The following is a 22556-nucleotide window of genomic DNA, read 5'->3' as shown; positions in this document are numbered from 1 at the left end:
TGAATATATGTTAAGTAATTAAAGTCATATGCATCACTGTTGTATTTTCTACATCCGTGTACCGAGCCACCTTCTATACGAAGTCCGACAACTTTTATGTTAATCTGTAACGTAACACTGTTCCAAAAGTAACCCTACCACAAAGCTGGCATAAATGGCTAAATTATAACATAGTAAATCCGACGTAGCGGAGCTAGAAAGCAACAGTTCACATAGAAAAGTGTTACTTCGAAAGTAGGTACAGTTAGTTGAACTACACTACTCGTTAGAAAATGTCATATTATGGCCTTCAACACTAACAAGGAATATCCAATGTGCACTGACACATTCACCTCACTTGCGTTATTACTGTTACAGAGACTTTCAAAATTTGGATGCTTATGATATTGTAGCGTAATTTTAGTTTGTGTAACTCTGAATAATAAATATGGTGTACTATAGTAAAAATAATAAGCAAGCTTGAGTTGATCGGGTGTACTGCAGAATACGTCAAACAATGTCCTAGTTTCGATATTTACATGTTACAAAATTTCGTAAAGTTTTATCTATTATTCGTTTAAAGTTGCAAAGACCTTTCACGATAAATGGTTCTCTCTGTGTATATATAAATAAAAGAAGAAAATAAAGGAAAATAAAAGAAGGAAAAGAAAAATAGTGGCGAGGTCTAGTGAACTTCCTTAATAAGAAGGAAATGGTCGTTTTTCAAAATCCACCTTTACACACACACACACACACTGCCCTTTTCCTGCGTTGGATGGAGAACGTAGTCACTACCTTGGCCGAACACAATGAACCGCTTAGTTCTGCTCAGATGAACACGAAGAAAGAATGGTGGACTTTTTTCTTATTTTATTTATTTTTTTTAACATAAAAAGAACAGCTTCAGAGCTTTTCTCTCTCTGTCTCTCTTCCTGAATCGGAAAATACTCAAGAGGTCCATAGAGAGAAGATGAAAATCGTAAAGCACCGAGAGAGGTTGAATATACGTGCGTATTCTATTCAAGCAAACACCAACAACCTAGGATAAAGCAATTAAAAAAAAAAATCTTACAAATGTATGCATGTAAGTATTGACAGATGTCGGCTTAGTCGATATGTTCATTTATTTCAACCCTGGCTACTGAACATGGGATCTAATTTCCATCTTTTCCATATGGAAACCAATAGAGAGCCGTGGGCTAAAAAATGTAAAGATATATATATAAATTCGAGTTCACGTGTTTTTTCAACTTTCCTAGTTTTTGTGCAAGTTGCTCTTCTCAGTTAATTATCCGATAAGTTGAAATGTGAACCACAAGCAAATGAGTTTTCCGATTTGTGCAAAAAAGTTCACTCTTCATTGATTTTTTTTTTTTTTTTTTTTTTTTTTTTTTAGAAAAAAGGAAAATCTTTGTTATTAGTAAACAAATACATCTCCAGACTCATCAGCATAGCTAATTTTCATGGGAGTAAAGGTATATATATTTGATCTTCCACCTGGAGTTCTATTTTGGGGAATAATTCCGACGGCTATTACATAGTAAATCTTTCCGCCATTCGGATCGTCTCCAGAAGAAACAAAATATGTGAATTTAATCAAATTTTACATTGCCATCAGGACCATTGGAACAATCTTTAACAAAAAGAACACGCAGGTTTACTTTTGGCACATCACTCGAAATAAATGTTGAGAATTCTTCCACTAAGTTATTTCTTATTATCTCCTAAATGACTTGTGCTGAGCGACATGAAAATATCTCACTTGGCATAGATGAAATTCAAAGGGATCACTAGAAGTAATTGTTGAAAATGTACGATTCTTTTACGATTTGCATATAAATACGGTGTCCGGATGTACAGCATAATAACTACAGTGCAAACAACCTGTGCTAGGTGGCCACTAAAATGCACGAATGCTATCTAACCAAGGCAGGGCAGAGTGAAGTCGGGGGCCCAAGCGTTAGTGAGAAAGCGCGTCAGTGACGTCGAGTATACGTGTAAGCGATAGTAGTGAAAACAAGTGGGTTTTGGCAATGACCTTTCAGGTTGCAAGGTTCCAATACTACTTGCCATGGTTTCATACTAGGACCGCTCTACTTGTAAACATAAAATACAGCTTCTGTACACTATGCAGAAATAATACACATCCGGTGGAAAATATTATTTAATACAATCATCTTTCATATACATTTACTTATTTTATTCGTCGTAAAGCACTTAATAATTTTACACTACTAACCCTACACTTGTAACCCTAAAATGCAACCGCTTTATGCAGAGTGAGAGTCGTTTTGACGTATGATTAGCGTCATACTAAACGCCTGACTACTGCAGGAAACATGTTAGTCGCACTCTTTAGTATGGCGGGGGCCGCGGTGGCTCATTGGTAGAGCGTTCACCTCTGGTGCTTGGGGTCTCGGGTTCGATCCCAGCCCCCGCCAAGTGAACTTTGTGGTGGACAAACACCGTGTGCGTGGATTTTCTCGGGGTTCTCCCGTTTCCTCCCACTTTCTTTATTCCACCATTTCATTCATTACTCATCATCACCGTCTCCTTTAGCCTAACCGGCATAATCGTGGGACGTAAAACTCAAAGATTTCATTTCATATTTCTTTAGTATGGCACTAATCACGTGTCAAAACGACTCTGCATAAGGCCCCAGGTGTTTTATTCTGTACTTAATTATATCCCCTGCTGAAATTTGTTCTTACATTATTTCATGCGAAGTGTTGAATGTTACCTGTAAATCTTCCAAAATATCGTGTTCCAAAAGTAAACCACGCCAAAAAGAAAAATTTCGAGTAGTGTGTGCCACAGAGTAACAACAACCGAAAAATCGCTTCTCCTCTAAAGTCAAAGAAACAAAGGACTGCCTAACGTAACTACTTACGCATCTACGTTTATTATTATTATTATTATTTTACCTTTTGGCAGGTCGTGGGGCTAATGAGGTTTTTTCTTTTTCTTCTTAATTTTCAGTTTGGGCTTGGAAATATTTCTTCCATGTTAAACGAATTTCAGCTTCCTCTTTTAACTCCCAATATTTTCTTCTACCTTTTGAATCATCGATTGCTTGTGCTGGGAGCTCATGTGGTTCGGATTCCACGTTAATCAGTAGGTCCCGTCTCATATAGCCTCGCTGCTGAAAGGGATGTTAAAATTGACTCAACTCTTCTTCCTATCCTTCGCTTTCCTTCCATCTTTCCTTCTATGGCGGTATGAAGACGACGATTTCATCGCAACATGTGTTCAATCCAATTGGCCTTTCTACGAAGGATAGCGGCTGGAAGCGTCCTCTTCTCTCCTATCAGTTGTAAAACGTCTTCGTTTGCTACTCTTTGTCCATTTTATCTTCTACATCTTCCTCCAACACCACATTTCGAAGCTCTCTAAATATTTCTTCTCTAACTTCCGTAATGTCCAAGTCTCTGAACCATAAAGTCCAATGCTCTCTATATAGCACTTGACCAATTTCTTGTTTGGCTGTGGCAATTCTCAACCTGATCTCTCTCTGGTGCAGTACGCATCTTCCAAGATATTTGAAATGATTGACCTCTTCAAGAACTCTTTGTTCTACTCTGACCCGTAAGGACACATTTCCACGAGATATTCTGGTCACTTTCGATTTTTCAATGTTGAGTTCCATTCCATATAGTTTCCTAGTGTCAATTATTTTGTCAATCATCTCCTGTAGTCCTTCTTCGGTTTTAGCTATAATAACCGTATCATCTGCATACGTGATCTTATTAATGATCTGCCCTCCAATCTTGAAATCTCCAATTCCCACTAACGCTTTCTTCATTAAACATCCACTGTAAATGTTAAGTAATTGGGGCGACATGTTACACCCCAATGTTTATTAGTGCTGTATAACCAGGGGCGTCATTTAGGGGGGCAGGAGGGGGAAATTGCCCCCCCCCCAAAGTTTGAGGATTACATATAGTTTTATAGATTGCTTACTAATATACTAGTACAAAATGTAAAAGTCTTATGTCGGTGGTGCTCTTGCCCCCCCAAGCGAAGTCTGAAATGACGCCCCTGTGTATAACTCAACAGGATGTTCCATAGAATTTATGGATCTAGCAATTTAGCAAATCTATATGTAGAATGGAATTTAAAAACCTTCCTAGTTTTATTTTCACTTCGCTTTTTAAACCATTGTCTTGACCTAACAACTAAAAAGAAGCTAAAAATAGAAGTAAGTTTAGATTTTTTCTTTTCTGTTTCTTATGGATTAAGCCACTTAAAAGCTTTTTTCCCCTTTCCCTTAGCAACCGATAAAGTAACCCAGTTAGATTAACTTATTCTGTGTACCTGTACGGTTATAAACATGTTTCTCTTCATAAAGAAAGGATTTCTCCAAGAAACAAAGAAAATAAATAGATTAACAAAAAGAAGAAAGAAAGAAAGAAAGAAAGAAAGAAAGAAAGAAAGAAGAGAAACAAAGAAAGAAAAAAAAACATCTATGATCAAAGTGGGTGGAACAGGATTTGCAACCTCTGAGCAAACCAAGCAAGCACAGTTTGAAACCCCACATGACTTGAAGTGACCTATCGCTTCCTGTTTCTTAATACTTATTCGTTTTCTTGGTGGTATCACTCCGCCTTCTCCCTTCAAAGAAAGAAAAAAAGAAAAGAAAAACCACACCCACCTACTTCAACAAAAGTCCGATACAGTTCTTCTACCTATACATTAAAACAATCTCATGTTATAATTTATTTATATACATGTACATCAGATAAGAATTGGCTACCGACGGTAACAAACAAACAACCCGTTTATTGCATAATGTTATATATATATATATATATATACAACAAATCACTTTATTTCCAACGTTAACTAATTCACAAATGAATATGTTCATAGTGACAGATCGTGGGTTTGACGTCAAAAGCGTTATAGCAATCATCTCATGGTTAAAACTTCGTTTTATCTTACAATGGCGAACAAGCCGCGAGAGACTGAGAGAGAACAAGGCTAAAAATAACGGTAGTGCCGTTAAGCTAATCCCGTTCCAGTATTGTTTCTAAGATTCATTCAAGTTTAATGCGCAAGTTGTCCGTTATCACTGCACAAAAAGCAATCAGGTTTAGTGACGATAATATAGTTTTGAGTTTATTCAAGTTATACACAGTATGTAGGCAGTATTTTAATAAGAAAAGATCGTCAGCAAACGCAATGCTTTCGCGTTGGTTCAAGTTATGCAACGTAGATAATATTTTACAAGAAAAGATCGTCAGCAAACTCATTACTTTCTAGTTAGTTTAAGTTTTATGTAGATAATATTAAAAGATCGTCAGCAAACTCATTGCTTTCAAGTCGATTCAAGTTACATAGTAGATAGATAATCTAATATTCTACCAAGAATGGATCGTCAGTAAATTCATTGCTATAGAGTTTGTTCAAATTATAAAGTAGGTAGATAATCTAATAAATCTAATAAGAAAAGATCATCAGGAAATTCACTACTTCCGAGTTGGTTCAATTTATACACAACATGTAAATATTCTAGCACGAAAAGATCGTCGCAGTCTTTCCCGTAATGTCTAATGTAGAATTGAAGACACTCAAGGAAGACTATTCTCCTTTTTCACTGGACATTAAGGATCCTTAAGAGGTCTAATCACTGCGAAATTAAAATACCTCAAATTTTACAGTAATTATGCGATATCTTCAAATAGATAAAAGATAATCGAAATATGGAACAAAAGAGCGCTAGGCAATACTATTTTGCATGAGGTATTGTTATCTTGAGTCACCTAGTAGCTTTCCGTTTCCAGCCATTTATGAACGCGAAAATAAATGCCAATTTTCTAAATGGCTGGAAATCGAAAGCAGATAAGCGAGTAGTGAGAACGATATTTCATGTAAAATAGTATTGTCTAGCGAGCTCTTGTTCCACTTTTCGATTACCTTTTATGTATTTGAAGCTATCCCACATTTACTGTAAAATTAGCGGGCATTTTAATTTCGCCGTGATGGGGTCTCCAAAGCGCTTGCTCGCGGTTAATGTTACCTCTTTCCAAGGAGGAGACCCGGTTTCGATTTTTGGTGAAGGTTATTGGTTTCCGATCTTACAAGTAATATACCCTATGATAAATAGAATGAACGCTGAACTCTGAAAGAGTAATCAAAGATTTTTTTATAGATAGAGCAAAACTACATGTTTCCGAATAAAATATTAAAATCGAAAAAGGGAAAAGGAAACTAATAAATACATCTAACCAAGACGCATGTGGGACCCCTATAAATACCGGCTCAATACACATTATTTGAGATCGCAAGGCAGTGCAAATATGATATTTTTTAGAGTTTGTGAAGAAAGAAAAAGTTCCCTGAGGATATATGATTGCAAAGTTTGCGTGACTGATGTCACATCGCAAATTCATATAATTAATATGTAATACCGATACATCGCACACTGATATGCAAATTTGGCGTTTCGCTGGTGCAAATTAATATGTAATTGGGCACCTAATTGGTTGGCTTCTAACTTTCTCAAGTTTTATATATTATTATTATTACCATTATCATTATTGATAGGCCTAATATTTAACGTTAGGCCTGTAAGTATGTTTAGCTTTCCAACACATACCAAGAATATTCAGCTATGTAGCCTAAATTGTACGATGGAACTAATAATATAACATTTTACATATAAGAAAATTACCGTAAGTGTACACCATATTCATATTTTGGTAGTCTAATTTCGTTTCCTGTGTTATCGGCTATCTGCTTCTGTTTTATTTAGTTCCCGAAGTTTTGACCATAATAATTTAACTGTAAGATAAGAATAATTGCTGACATTATACTTTAAATTATACACGGATTCATCTAAAAGGTTACTCGATTAATGGCCGTGTACATCAACAAAGTTCAACTGTTGAACGAGAGACATACCCAAGCTCGGTGAAAATGTCTGCTGCACCAACAACGTTCAAGGTTAAGTCTGGGTCAAATGGATGGACTTGGTTTTAGCTTAAACGGCCGAATTTGGGGGTTTAAACTTCATTGATCCAAGTCAGTCTGTTTACATTCAATAGTGTCTTTGTATTTTTCCACTAATGAAATTACAATACATTTCTCGAGTTCGGAGAAATTTGTTGCTCGTGGTTTCATTATTCTTTCCATCACAATTACGATCACTGAAATTAGACTACTCACAACTCTATACACAAAATCTCGAAAGTCGGAAAGACCGGCACGCGGTATGCTTTCTTCATTTGTTACTTTGTTAAACGAAGATTAGAGACAAAAGATGACAACCAACCACAGTCAATTTTACAAATTGACCGAAGTTGACTTAAACGAGATGTACTGAACTACTACTTTCAATGGTGCAACAAAAGTCCTGGAACCACATTTAAACTTGGAAGTTTAATGCTGAACTCGTTTGAGTGAACGCTTCTTTAAACTTCGTTGGTGCACACGGCTATAATACATGCACAGACTATATTGAATATGAATTTTATGCACTGCGTATTCTTCGTGCAAGAAAGATATACAACCCCATCCACATTTTACTTACTAAGTTTTTAAATACAATTTGCCGACGATTCACTTGATCAGCCGATCACCCAATATTTATCACCCGATTTGAACAAAAAGGGTGATAAATATTGGAAAATTTAGCTTGTTCAGGGACTGTTTTATTAATTAAACATTCAAATATGGCAATCGTGGACGGTACGAAACTGTAACGTCAGTCTTCATGGCTTATCTAAATAGGTTTATTCCATATATCCTAATTGCAGCGGGATTTACTCAGTAAGGTACCGAACTACCAACCAGACGACCTGGCTTCTGTTTTTGGTGGGGCTGAGATTTCTTCTTTGTTTCTCTCTGTTCCAAATTGGCTCACAGATTCATCGAGCCTCTAAAAAATGAATACCTGAGGAGTTGAGTTGATTTTAGTTTAGCGTCCCTTTCAGCAGCGAGGCTATATGAGACGTGGACCTACTGATTAACGTGGAATCCGAACCACATGAGCTCCCGCCGGGAATCGAACCCGGGTCTCCCACGCCAAAGGCGCGTACGCTAACCGCTTAGCCACGGAGGAGCTCAGAATGAATACCTGAGGAAACTTACAGGAAAGGTTTGTGGGAACGAAGAGAAATAAAGACAGCTTGAGCATGGAGATGGTCTACTTGCCGAAATCAAGAAAATGGAAGACGACCTTTATTGTTACTTATATTATAAGAGCTTTGAGGATTAATTGAATATTCAAAAGATGATCTTGCTTGATTATTATCAGCGGATGATACATTAAATTCAACATTTAAACTTCCAAAATGTAACTAATTCACCAACACTACAATGTTGTTTGTCAATTTCAGTTTACGAATTACCAATTCACTGTTTAATTGTTTATGAGATGTGGAATCAACACGCACAATAATTACAATAGTAATTATTATCGAAATCTAGTGAATATAATTTTGCTTCGATATCTATGGACGTGTACAGAAATGTATGTCAGTAATGTTGATGAAATCTTTAAAAAAGGAAAAAAAGAGAAGAAATCTGAGTTTTATCTCCCACAAGTATCAACCTCAGGCCAAAGAAGACGGACGATCGAAGAAACTGAATGATTATATGAAAGAATTTATGAAAATGAGAGAACTCCGAGAAAACCCTACGAATGTGATGTTGTCCACCACAAACTCACATGGTCTGGGATTGAGTTAAAAAAAATCCTCTACCAAAGGTAAGTGCTCTGCCACTGAGCCACGGTACTTCTGTAAGATCATTGAGTTCAAATCTACAATTATGGCTTTACATGAAAGGAAAGAAAAGGGCAAACAAGATGAAATAAAAGAGGAGCATCATTTGGGAAGAGCATAGAGGAGAGACAATTGTTCCCCCTGAGTTCCAGTAACACATAATATGTTAATTATTGCATACTAATAATTATACTAATTAAGAAAACACGAAACTCTTATGTAGATAGAGAACCTTGCTCTACCTCTACCCCCCACCATCAAAGCAAAATTTGAAATGACGTGCTGAGAAGAAAGACCACTGTAATGTTTGAATACAGTGAGACAAACCACGAACACCATGATTGTTAGGGGTCAAACCATGCGTTAAACACGTCAGGCACTCCAACACCAAGCTATTGCGCTTTCAGAAAATCTTTCTGCTGTTTGAAATATTTCATTTTAATACAAATCCTGAATATCTCCATAATATTCAAAACAAGCGGCACAGTCAGTCAGTGTTAGAAGAACATGTGTCATTGACTAACAGAAGCCAAACAATACGTATCAATGTGTTGCTTAGCAGTTATTCTTCTTTACATATACAGTATAGATATTTAATACAAGTAAACATTACGTTCCAGTAGAACGGACGCTATCGATTAATATTGGCAACGAACGACACATACTTTTTAAGTGCCATTAAAAATCAGTTTTTCTACGATATTCTCGAAAACTACAATGAGAATTTATCCTCAGGTATTTTTTCTATCTCATTCTGTTCAGTAATACGTGAACTATCAATCTCATATCTTTATAGTTAAATAAAAAAATAATATTTATGAGTCATTAATAATTTTTGAGCTATATGATATAATATTACATTAACTATACCACGTACGTGATATAATGAAACTTGATGAGGATATTGCTTTAAGGTTAGTGTAAAGGGACGAGTTTTGGCGATAGATGTCACTACAGTCTTTGTATCTTTCCCATGTTTTTTTTTTTTTTTTTTTTTTTTTTTTTTTTTTTTTTTTTTACCTTTCACGAAAATTTACAACTTCTCTTACAAATTTCAACCTAGAGACTTCAAATTTTTGGAGAAGAAACTTCATAGCCTATCAAAGGCAACAATCCGTGCCGATTTTTTATTTAGAATTTTCTTCATTATTGGAACAGTTCAATTGTTAAAGGTTTGGATATTCATTTTAACAATCTAGCCATTTCAACAATGAAGAAAATTCCAAATTAAAAATCGCACGGATTATTGCCTTCGATAGATTATGAAGTTCCTTTTCTAAAACTTTGAAGTCTGTAGATTGAAATTTGTAAGAGAAATCGTGAATTTTCGTGAAAGCTAAAAAATACATTGGAGAGATATGAAGACTGTAGTGCCATCTATCGGCAAAATTTGTCACTTTAAACCAACCTTAATATCAGTGCCATTTTACTAGATATTCATGCATTATGATTTATACTCAGTCCAGCTGTTCAGCTCAATGCGCTTTATTGATTGGAATATGTCTCGTCTTTGGAGATTTTTTTCCTCCTGTTATGCTATTAATGACGCTTATAGGCAGGAATTTATGTCGGGAAGGCTCCAAATTCAATATGAGGATTACTTACACTAAAATTTGTATCTATTTTTCTGTTTAACGTCCTACGGTTATACCCTTTTAGGGTAAGGGAGACGATGGTTAAAGCAAGTGAATGGTGATGGAAAAATTGGTGGAATGATGAAGGGGGAGCAAACGAGAGTGTCCCCGAGAAAACCCACGAACACGATGTTGTCTACCACGAATTTACTTTGCCGGGGATCGAATCAGGGATTCCACGCGCTAGAGGTAAGCGCTCTACCATTGAGCCACCTTGTCTCCCACTAGAATTTGTAAGATCACCTCCAAAATTGGATTAAATTTACGGAAAAAAATTAAATGAAATGAAATCTTTTAGTCCCAGGGTTATGCCGGCTAGGCTAAAGGAAACGCTGATGATGAGAAATGAATGAAAATGGTGGAATGAAGAAAATGGGAGAATCCCGAGAAAACCCACGCACATGGTGTTTGTCCACCATAAAGTTCACTTGGCGCGAACTGGGACCAAACCAAGGACCCAATGCACCAGAGGTGAACGCTCTACCACTGAGCCACAGTTAAATTTACGAAAAAGTTGGGATTTTGGTTGGTGGTGGGGGCAGCAAGTTTGGATTCCCAAGACCCACCCACTGCGCACATCCCTGCTCACGTTATTCTAGAGCGTTTTTGGTTCATTGTTCTATCTATATAAAACGAGGATAAATAAACTTTTTTTGTTGTTGTTGCAGAGGAGAAAAAGGAACAAGAAGAAAAGGATTTAAATCTTTCAACTCAATTTTGTCACTAAGAAAACTGTTTCAAGGAGGTGCACGTTTATTCTGAGTCCCATTTTTAACTGTGCAAGGTCATCTGATGATGAACAATGGTTCACAGGAAGCAATGAATACAGCTGACTACAAAATTTTTAAATGGCCGGAAGTTGAGCTTAACGGATTGAATCCACCCAACTCATTCAGAAGCAAACATACCGTACACACACACACACACACATATATATATATATATATATATATATATATATATATATATATATATATATATATATATATATATATACAGTATATATATATATATATATATATATATATATATATATATATATATATATATATATATATATATACAGTATATATATATATTCGTCCACAACCACACTGTATGTCTCATGTCATACACAACTGATGGCAGAGACAGAAGAGAGTTTAATCTGATGATGTATATAGTTACTTTATGTCACAAACTGTTAATAAAACATGCATTAATTACCTACACACAAGTGTTGGCACATACGATTACCAACCTGGCAGAAGTTCATTGTACTTGTCTTTGGTAAATTAGGTAGACTAAAATAATCTCTGCGAAAGCAAATTGAGTGTTGCCAGCCACTGGAGTATTGACAACAAGAAATTTATACACAAAACATTCTTAGTAATTACACCTAATAAATCACAAACTTAGCTCCCGTTTGTAACAACCTAGAGGTGAAGTATGTCTCAATTTTGACAAGCGTAAATTGGAGACCCCATCAATAAACGCATTTACCTACTAATTTTTGGCGTTCTCACAAGGACTAGCCTGTCAAAACATAGCCCATCTTGACACTTGAATCAAGTTAGAATATATATCTTGTAGGGAAGTAATTTTAAATTGACATTTGTACAAAAAAAATTCGTATAATGATATTATAATTACCCTGTTCTGGTATTTCCTTATCTTAGTGTTTTAATCTATCCCTTCGGTTCAGCTTCATTTTCTAGAACATTTATAGCGTTTAACGAAACGAAGAAAAGGTCTAAAGATGAAACACATTCCAATTGCTAGATCTTGTTGATCTGAACGCTCTCCCTCTCTCTCTCTCTCTCTCTCTCTCTCTCTCTCTCTCTCTCTATATATATATATATATATATATATATATATATATATATATATATATATATATATGTATATATATATAATTGAAAATTTTCATGCGTAGTTTTCGAAAAAAATGTTAATTGATAGTTTTTTTTGTTTATTTATGCACTGTAGCTAGCAGAATATAGTTATTGTTCTTTGTTCTCCTACAACGGTGACCCTCACTTCTAATACCTAATACTAATACACATACAACATATAGTGTCCACTTTATATCACATTTTGTATAACAGGAGAGAGAAAGTAGTGGGAAAGTGATTCTGGTTTGCTAAGCACGAAAAAATGAGACGAGAAAAAAAAAGTTTTCAGAACATTATCGAACAGACTGATTTGAGACTAAAACTGATGAGATGTACTGATTTTGACATGGAAGTTTCGAAGAACTGGTTCGAAACTAAAATTGAATAGATGTACTGATTTTATCATTACTAATAAAACTCCAACTGACCAAAGTAGTATATATATTTTAAGATTTTATGTTTGTGTTACATAGCCGAAACTGTAACACAAAAATATATAATTTTAAAATATATATACTGCTTTGGTCAGTTGGAGTTTTATTAGTAATCTTGAATGTTCCAAAGCTACAATGAATAATTTACAAGTTGATTTTATTAGAGAGGTCTAGACAGATTGGTTCGAAACTACCGATTGAATAGATGTACCGATTTTGTTGGGGAACCTAGATAGACTAGTCTAAGACTAAAACTGATTAGATATGCCGATTTTGTTGTGGAAGTCTAGGCAGACTGGTTCGAAACTAAAATTAAACGGATGTTCTGATTTTGTTGGGGCAGCCTAGACAGAGTGTTGTCAGTCAGAATACAACTGATCCGAGATACCGATTTTGTCGGGGCAATCTAGACAGACTGGTTCGAAACTAAAATTGAACAGATGTACTGATTTTGTTGGGGCAACCTAGACAGACTGGTTTGAGAGTAAAACTGATGAGATGTACCGATTTTGTCGTGGAAGTCTAGGCAGACTGGTTCGACACTAAAATTAAACAGATGTGCCGATTTTGTCGGCTAAAATCTAGGCAGACTGATTTTAGACTAAAACTAATCAGATGTATCAATTTTGTCGGAATAGTCCAAGTTCTCTTCAAGTATCGTGCGGATAATTTTCAGTTCTCTTTAGCGATACGAAAACCACGGTTATTCAGAGATTAAAACTCCTATAGCGTGCTTCTAGTTTTAGAAAAGCCTGAAGACAAGACGTTTCTGTAAAAGATTCTTTGATTTTTAATCGACTTCAGAAACAGGAGAAAGTTTCCAATTTGATCCGTTTATGCGTTGTGGATATATTCATGCATAATTTCGATATAAGTACACCCATCTTTATTATTCTCCTTTTTTGGTTGAAAGATTATACTTCTCCGGTGGTCCCATACAAATTTCATGAAGATATAATTATATATAGTCATCGGTGATAGACCATGAAACATCGGGTGCAGTGAGAAATACCACAATTGCATATATAATTATGGTATTATGATAAAATAACACCAGTCGTTTCCAATTGAGTATTAGTTTTTACGTTACAGTTTCCTGCTCATATTCTCAGCATATACCCTACCACACAAAGATAATTTTAAAAAAGGAGCAGATAAGGAAAATTGGTGTCGATAAACGCCAGTGGTAACAGGCAAATATTGGTTTTGCAGATATTTTCCATGACTACTTGTATACTGGCAACACTTTTATTATTCAATTCCCTTTCCTCGTCATTTCTTCATATTTGCCCCATCTGATGTCTCCGGCCCTTCCCATATTCCAAATGAGTTCTCCTGGGATCATTCAAACGGTTAGTTGCAAACATCCAAATTTCATCGATTGATACATCTTTTAAATGTAAGATAGGCTTTTATACCATTGTTTCACACACACACACACACACACAAAATGAGAGCCTTGTCACTGTAGAATGTTTTCCCTCGCAGGTGAGCCTTCAGACGACCAAACAGAAACCGGAAGGAGCCAAGTCCGGACTATAGGGAGACTGAGGGACGACTTCCCATCCTATTTTCATGATTTTCTCCTGTTATCATGGCTGTGTGACGCTTGGCATAGTTATGATGAAGTTTGATTACCTTACTTTACAAGAAGCTCCAGTCTCTTAGTCTGAAGAGCTTGTCGTACCTTATCCAGTGACAAACAATAACACTCTTTGTTAATTGTGAAGCCATATTCTATGAAAATGACACCACACTAACTGCAGAACAAGGAGGCCATAATTTTCTAGCCTGATCTGGATTTTTTTTTCTGCTGCAGCCAACGTTGAATACTGGCGCAGTCTAATGTGTGATCCACATAAACCGGGAGAAACTTCCTATGATTTTATGTGGCCGATTCATCACCGGTTTTGGACAGGAATTCCATTACCTACCGTAGTTGGGTCCTGATGTCTACTTCAGTGACCATTATGATTTAGCTGTGAATAACAGGAAAAACATTTATTACCATTTTGAAGGCAAAGGATGAAATTATGCTCACCTAAAATTTCATCATCATATTGTAACTAATAAAAATATTACACTTGTCTGTGCAAAACTTATTGAACGCAATTTATATCATTCAGTTTTCAACACGTCATAGAGTGGGACTCTTATTTGAACTCAACAAACTAACTCAGCACATTAAGACAAACCTCTCAACTGCCGACTCGTACAAACACATCACTTTAACATGAAGTATATAATATTATAAAACTATTTGAGGAGGGTAAACTGACTTTTGCGCCACCCTGAAGTATACACTATTGCTTGTTGCTTTAAATGTAGTGTCCTGTTTTAGCAGCGAGGCTAAATGACACGTGTGTAATAGCCACTAACGGAAACAGAAAGAAAGAATTGAACGTTAGGGTACTCAGTATATTTTTTTAAAAAATGTTAAAAAAAAAATATACTGAGCATTTTTGATACACTGAGTATAAATGCGTATGATACGTATTTTGATTACATTTTCCCGTGTTCACTCACTCACACATAGAAAAATCAGTTATCCAGACAGTGGTATCCAAAAATATACAGGATAGGCATGTTTACTACATAAATCCGTTATGGAGTATACACTATATACGTTTATATTCGTATGCTACGTTGTAAAGACCCCCCCCCCAAAGCTGCTATTAATGACAAGAAATGTGCATCTAAAGATATCCGTAATTTTTTTATGCATTTCTACTTTTGAGCTATACATCTCGTTACAATTTATTAGAACGAATCAACAAAAACAAAACAAATAGAAGCTAACTAGAGAATGAAAGATAGGATTAAGGATTGGACGATTATTTGAAGCCGTAGAAGGATTTTCGCTAAGCCCACCTCCACTTTTCTGAATTTTAGTGAACTAACAAAGATAACGAAGAACATAAAAAATTTAGGAAGTGAGCTAGACGCTATTAAACGAACTAATCATTGTTTTCAAAACTTTTGCATAATAAAGACATTTCAATGACGTCATAAACTTCAATCTGAAAATAATTATATTAGATCTTTCAATAGCATAGATAGATCTTAGATCTGGTTTGCTTTATATGTTTAAAATTTCCTTAATTTAGTTGATTTTAAATCTAACGTCTCATTCAGCAGCGAGGCTATATGAGACGGGACCTACTGATTATTAACGTGGAATCCGGAACCACATGAGCTCCAGCTCGGGAATCCAAGACTGCTCTATATAAGGCTGGGGTCGTACTCTGTCACGTGATCTGTGACGTATTCGTGACGTTGAGTGCCGACAAGAATCAAGCTAGGAGACCCGCAGAGCTTGCGGAAGACATTTCTCGCGCCTATTGAAATACGGAGATTTTACCACCTTGTAAATTCTATGGAAAGAGGATAATAGCACAAAAATTTCGGATGAAAGAAACGAAATAGGAATATATATATATATATATATATATATATATATATATATAATTTCCTAGTTTGGAGTACGTTAACTTTACAATATTCGCCCAGATCACCACATTTAGTTACATTTCTATTATTAAAAATAAAATGCAAAATACTGGGGACGAGGATCACTCCCTTCCTTCAGCTATCTAAGCAATTCTATTTCTATCTTGGTGACAGGAAGGTAGCCAGGGACTAGTCCAGGGGATGTAGATTCCCCCGAAAATTAAGGTGAAACGAAAAAATGCTACCTATAAATAGCATTTTTCACACTAACTTTAGAAGTTGCAACAGTCTACTCCCCCCTGACACACGCACAAACACCGAAATGAAGTAACTAACGGAATAAATATCAAACGAGTAAGTAAGAAGTAATTAACAAATCCCTAAAAAAGTGATTTGCGTAAGAAATTTGAATCGACTTACTATATTTACAAAAAAATGCATAAGGTTAAAACTATTCTACTAAAAGACAAGTTTTTTTTTCTTTTTTACGAGAAATATAAAATGAAGAACTTACCCTCTCCTTCGACGCTATATCGATACGTTAAGCTTCATTGTGTGATTACTTCACTAACTTTTTCATTTTCTTTTGTTGAGCGTGACTTGGTGAAATTACGTTGTTTATATGCCTAATCCTAATGATAGTTCTTAATCTTATAAATCTTTCGATTACACTAAGAGGCACATGTGGTATCTTGCGCGAAATCAATTCGGATAGGGTTTTCACAACTTTTGCCCTTTGTCGAAATGATGTTGAACCATGAAACTTCAAAAATTCTCTGTTCATGAACATCACATCTTCATAAAATTTATTCGACGGGTGCACAAGACTACCTCTAGAGAGAAACGACAACCATGAAACTTTTCCATCTATTATTTTCTTGTCCTCTGAGCATAATTCTGGATATTTTTTACCTTCTTTGAAAGCTATATATCCAGCTATATACAACAAACCTTCGTTTGACGTGTTTATGTTCTCATCACTATTTTCCTCCAGCGTTTCGTGTACAGAGTTCCGATGAAGCCCTTCATGTTCAGTTGCATAATTACTACTTGAACATTCACCAGTTTTATGTTCGAGCTTCTCAACTATACTCTGTGATTCTTTCAATAGTGATACATAAAACTCGGAGGAAACATACGGCTCATCACTGTCTTCACTCACATTCAAATTTGAACTTACAGCGGAAACATTGCGACTTAAAATTAGTTTCCTTAATCGATACTTAACTTCAACTGGTGTAGGATGATCATACTGTCCACCAACAAAGCGTAGCTGCGAAAAGAGATTCTCTAAGCAATCCTGGTTAAGTCTACTCGTTAATATATATTGCATACCATATTTACTTTTGACATATTCGAATAAAGATATTAAAGATTTAATAGATATTGCAATATCTTCCTAAAATGGCAAAATATTTTTGCTTCCTACTTTTCTCATACCCAAGGTAAGATTTAGCATTTGCGACAAAATACTTAATTGGGATTGAATAGAATTTCCAAAAGCACTTCTTAAGGGCTTTCTAAAATCGAAAGGTAGGCGCGAATTAAAAACATCAAAAAATTTATCTATAGCCAAAATGAAGTTCGATAATGTTTCTTCCTTTGGATACACATACCGCACTGCCTTTGCAACACTTTCCGAAAAAAGTTCTGTTGCATATTTCACGCACTGTCTGTTTGTTCCATGAACGTTAATATGAATGTCACGAAGCTTGGGACATATTTTAATTTCATTACAGTCATATTTCGAAAGAGCTACTAATGAGAATTTTGAAATTCTCTCTCCTGATGGTGATAGACAGCCTTCATCTAAGAAATGATTCCTTAATAACTTAATCATGTGAGGAATATTGGCAAAAAAGAATATATTTCTTTCGGTGTCGAAAGGATTGCGATATGACGTGTTACTCATTGTTATCCCTAACTCTTTCCAAAGACGCCTATTTGATCCTCCAAGATCTGATACTGCAGCAACCACAGGATACCCTATTTCTTCTAGAGCTTGGACAATTGTGTCAAATAATGTTTTTGTAAACCTAATATCAAAATCAAAATATATTGATTGTTTCCATTTACCCACTAATCCTCGAACCATCACCACTAACACCTGTTTAGAAGGTTCATATACAGTATCAGTCCGTTTGTCATAACAAGCTTTTTGTAGAATGTTCATTTCATCAAACGAGATCACACACAATTTTTCTGAAACAGATAGACCTTCACCTTTGGCCTTCAATATGCATATAACTTGCTTCAGAAGACTTGGTTCACATTTTATTGAACGAAACCAACGGCGAATGGTACTTACACTCGGCAGTGGAAAATGGCACTTTTCGCGCAAGAACATGTATGTTTTCTTTGACAAAGTCCAAAGAGACAAACACATTGTCATATCTTCTTGTTGCCACTTAGTTCTAGTTTTCTGATTGAGTAGGCAATCAATTTGGCTATCAGTGAATAACGTTTGTAAAATTCTTCGAACTTCACTCGCAACGAATCTGCGCTGCCTACTGGGATTTAATTTTTTACGCAAATTCGAAATTTGAGCTTGATAAGCTCTGTTGCGGCTTTTTTCGGTTTCTAATTGATTCTTTAAATTATTTAGCTGTACACGTAATTCTTCGTTTTCTTTTACTAAGTTATTTTGGAGAACATTATCATTATCACATACATTATCACCCAGTACACTTTTACACTTCTTCTTAGGAGATGACGGTGATTCTTGTAGTATTCTCGCTATTTGTCGTTTCCTCTCTCTTACTAACTGTCGATCACCTCGTTCTGATTCTTGGGGAGAAAAATTAGACGGTAAACTTATTTTGGGGACTGTATCTTGTTTAAGACGTTTTCTGGGAGGGAGACCTAATAATTCATGTTCCAAGTCACGCTCATAATCGTCACTACACAAATGCGTAGAACAAATTCTACTATTTTCGGGCTTAAAACTGTCTTTTCGTTTGCACCTCACTGTCCACACCGCAGAGACCGCAGAATCCTTTGGGAAACGATGAAAAATAATGTCTTTATTGCAACTTCTGCTGTTGTTCTTACAAGTTGAAACAGCACACTCAGACGGCATTTTCTTTAGATATTAGGCATGCACTCACTCACTCAGCATTAACACACGAATATGTGATAATAATGGAAAAATACACACAACGAAACACAGCTCACAACACAATCACAAAACAAACTAATTTCTAACAGAATTGCTTCTCAAATTCTTTTCAGCCACACATGTTTCCCATTATTTTGTATTTGTGTGTGTGTGTTTGTCCCTTTAGTTGTCGCCATGTGACGTCATAGTTTGACCACTGCTTCCACGGAGAAAAAAGAGGCGTGTCTGACCCTAGCCTTATATAGAGTAGTCTTGCGGGAATCGAACCCGGGTCTCCCACCACGCCAAAGGAGTGTACGCTAATCGCTTAGCCAAGGAGCTCATTTTCCGCACTGACAAGTTTATTCGTTAAAATTTTAAAAACGGGATAGGAGGGAAGCGAAAACCCTTCCTTCATCTACCAGTAGGCGTAAAGCATGTACTAGTTTACAGTTTCTGATCCATCATAATTGTCTCGGAGACCTTTTAAGTTTGGGCCGCCCCTGCATTACAACTATGGATTTGCTCCCGTATCACTTTATAGTTACCTTGGAAAACATAGGAAGAAACTGTGTTGACGTATGATCTGAACAATTTGCGTAGTTTATTAGTATATTTCTTGTGCTATTTTTCTAAAAGTTATTTATTTAAAGGACCAACACATAACCTTTTCTTTCATGACTGCGCTATATAAAAAAAGAAAAAAAGAAAAAGAAAAAAGCCGTTGTAAACTGAAAGAATGGTGTAGGCGTGGTTTAAAATTCTAATTCACCAAAGTCGACGCCGAAGATTTTAAGCGAGAATTATTATTATTATTATTTACTATTATATTAAAGAGAAATTATTTTAGCAACCACGGTCTCACGGTCAAGCTGCAAGGTCAGGGATATGGGAAGGGTCCACCAGGTCCAGACCCCTAAAACTTTGCAGTTCATTCAAAATTGAGTTTTACCTGCACCAGGAGCCAGGCCCATAACCAGTCCAAAAATTTACCGGGGGGGGAGAGCGATCCAACCACATTATAGTTCACTTTTAAGCCTACCGTGAAAATTTTAGGAGGGGCCACTAAAAATTTAGGGGGATCGCCCCTCTAGATACGGGCCTGCCAGGGGCGTCCACCAGATTCGAAGTTTCGACTTTGGACATCCCCAAGAAAAACCTCTAGGTGCGCGCCCTCCGAAGATAAGGGAGACACTGATGATGATAATGGGAGAATTGGTGGAATGAAGAAAGGAGAAAACGAAAAAATTCTGAGAAAACCCATGTACACGATGTTTGTTCACCACATATGCCAGTTGGCGCGAGCTAGGATCGATTCAGAGATCTTATGCATCAGAGGTGAGCGGCATACCACTAGCCACCGCGGCCAAAGCGACTATTTATTTGTACAGTAGTTATGGCAGGGAACATGATGGGTCAGCGGTAGAGTGCTTATCTCTGGTGATAGATATCCCTGGGTTCAGCCCCATCTCACGTGATATTATAGTAGACAAAATTGTGTATTTGTGAGGTTTTTCGAGTCTCTTCTGTTTCCTCCCTCGTTGTCATTCCAACAACATTCATTTTCACTAATTATCCGTTTATTTACCCTAAAGGCCGTTTAATTTCGATAGGGGCAGGAAAGTGTTAAGTAGTGACTTATGGCATCCTATGCACATAATAATTTTGAAAATATAAAATTATAACAACAATGAAATATTAGTTTTTTTTTAAAAAAAATTAAGTACTAATTAAACTGAGATACAACAAATAAACATAACTACCATATACCTTTTTTAAAAATTAAGCTTACCTCAATTTATGCGCTGCTGTAAATGTTACAGGTCACCACAGTGGAAATATATTAATAGGCAGTCTTTAAAACGTTTATTACATAAATTAGCGACAATTAATATAATTAATTTGCAGATAACATTTCAGTTAGAAACTGGAACATGAATTGAAAAATAAAAACACTTTCCACTGAGATAAAAATGTCACTCACTAGTTTATGCACAAACACAAACACACACACAAATATGAAAACACAGAACAAAGGTTAAAGTTCTTCTTTCATAAATATAAGATTACTGTTAACAGCATTAAAAAGTGGCCACACGCTCATTCAACCTGAGCCAATTCGCACACCTGACCAGACAAACCACCTGTGTCAGTTTCCGCAGTTAGCGACACACCAACGACCTCTGTACGGTGAGATTGTGAACTACTACAACACACAGGCTGAACTGGTGAAAAAAATAAAAAAAAGAGGGTGAAAAAAAGTGAAGGCAGTTTTCGCATGCAATTTTCTCATTATTTTTCTTTTCTACTTTTGTTATTGGAAGCAGAAAAGAAAGTGATGTACATCAAGAAGCTATAAGTGTTAACTTTCTATCAAGAAAAAGTTATCAACAAACTCATCACATAAAGTTTTTTTTTTTAATTATCAGATACTAATTATGTAGAATTTTATAATTTATAGCAAAAAATCTACACAGATTAAAATCTTTGGCACAATTATATAATTAAAACAGACTTGTTATCAACATATTATCTTTAATACCACTTGAGTTTGCTATCTTTCCACGCAGGAGATTAAACATAATTACTTTATTTAAAAAAAAAAAAAGTCACTATAAAATCCCATAAAACGGATCTGTGTTGGATAGCACAATAAATATACAGGCATGTATACATATTTGTAATAATAATGAATTACTTCCTAATACAGACTTTAAATTGAAAAAGGATGACAAATTCTAATTTATCTCGGTTAAAGACATCCTTGGGACAAACACTTTTTACATAATTTTAATTATAAAAAGATAAAGTAGTATATTGACAAAGACTGTTTTTCTTTAAATAAAAGTGAATTTAATGGTAATTCAACTGTATGTGTTATTATTTTATTCCTTTAATAAAAGATTAATGCCTACTTTAATTTATGCTCCACCAGAAATGTTAAGGGTTGTCATACCGTTAAATTGGTTAATTACATTTTTACAAGAGAAAACTACGTTAAAATCATGATTGTGCATGCACAGAGTTAGCAGATTGGCGAAATCTATTTCAATCTTTGTTATATTAAGATGTATTTATTTCATTTTTGATATTTAGTTCCAAAACGTAGGTACTTGTCTAGTAATGCGGCACAGTTTAAAAATAGATGCGAGTCATATGAGACCCTCAAGAAGATATAAAATCAATCACAACTATGGTTGGTCATATTCCCATGGTTCATGGCCCATAAATCACCCCTCCCCCAAATTTTCCTATTAACGTGTTTCTCTAAGGGTGCGAAATTATCACAGTCGAAATGGAGGTTGGGAGAGAGAAGGGTTTAAAAAAAAGTATCCACACGTGTTGAAATTCAATAGTACTTT

At 35.6% G+C, this 22556-nt stretch overlaps 1 protein-coding gene across 1 annotated transcript in view; it reads right to left on the bottom strand.

Moving 5' to 3' along the window:
• The window catches only part of LOC145690152 (uncharacterized), a 450019-nt gene extending 428647 nt beyond the window's left edge, over positions 1–21372 (bottom strand). The window contains exon 1 of the mRNA XM_081764761.1: positions 20987–21372. The gene's annotated coding sequence lies outside the window, so the exon portion shown is untranslated. The remainder of the gene's footprint in view (positions 1–20986) is intronic.
• Between the last annotated feature and the right edge of the window lie 1184 nt (positions 21373–22556).

This window comes from Thermobia domestica, chromosome 7 (assembly GCF_964235325.1).
Source record: "Thermobia domestica chromosome 7, izTheDome1.hap1.1, whole genome shotgun sequence".
Lineage (NCBI taxonomy): Eukaryota > Metazoa > Arthropoda > Insecta > Zygentoma > Lepismatidae > Thermobia > Thermobia domestica.
Note: the sequence above shows the minus strand (reverse complement) of the source record. Positions and strands in the feature narration are given on the sequence as shown.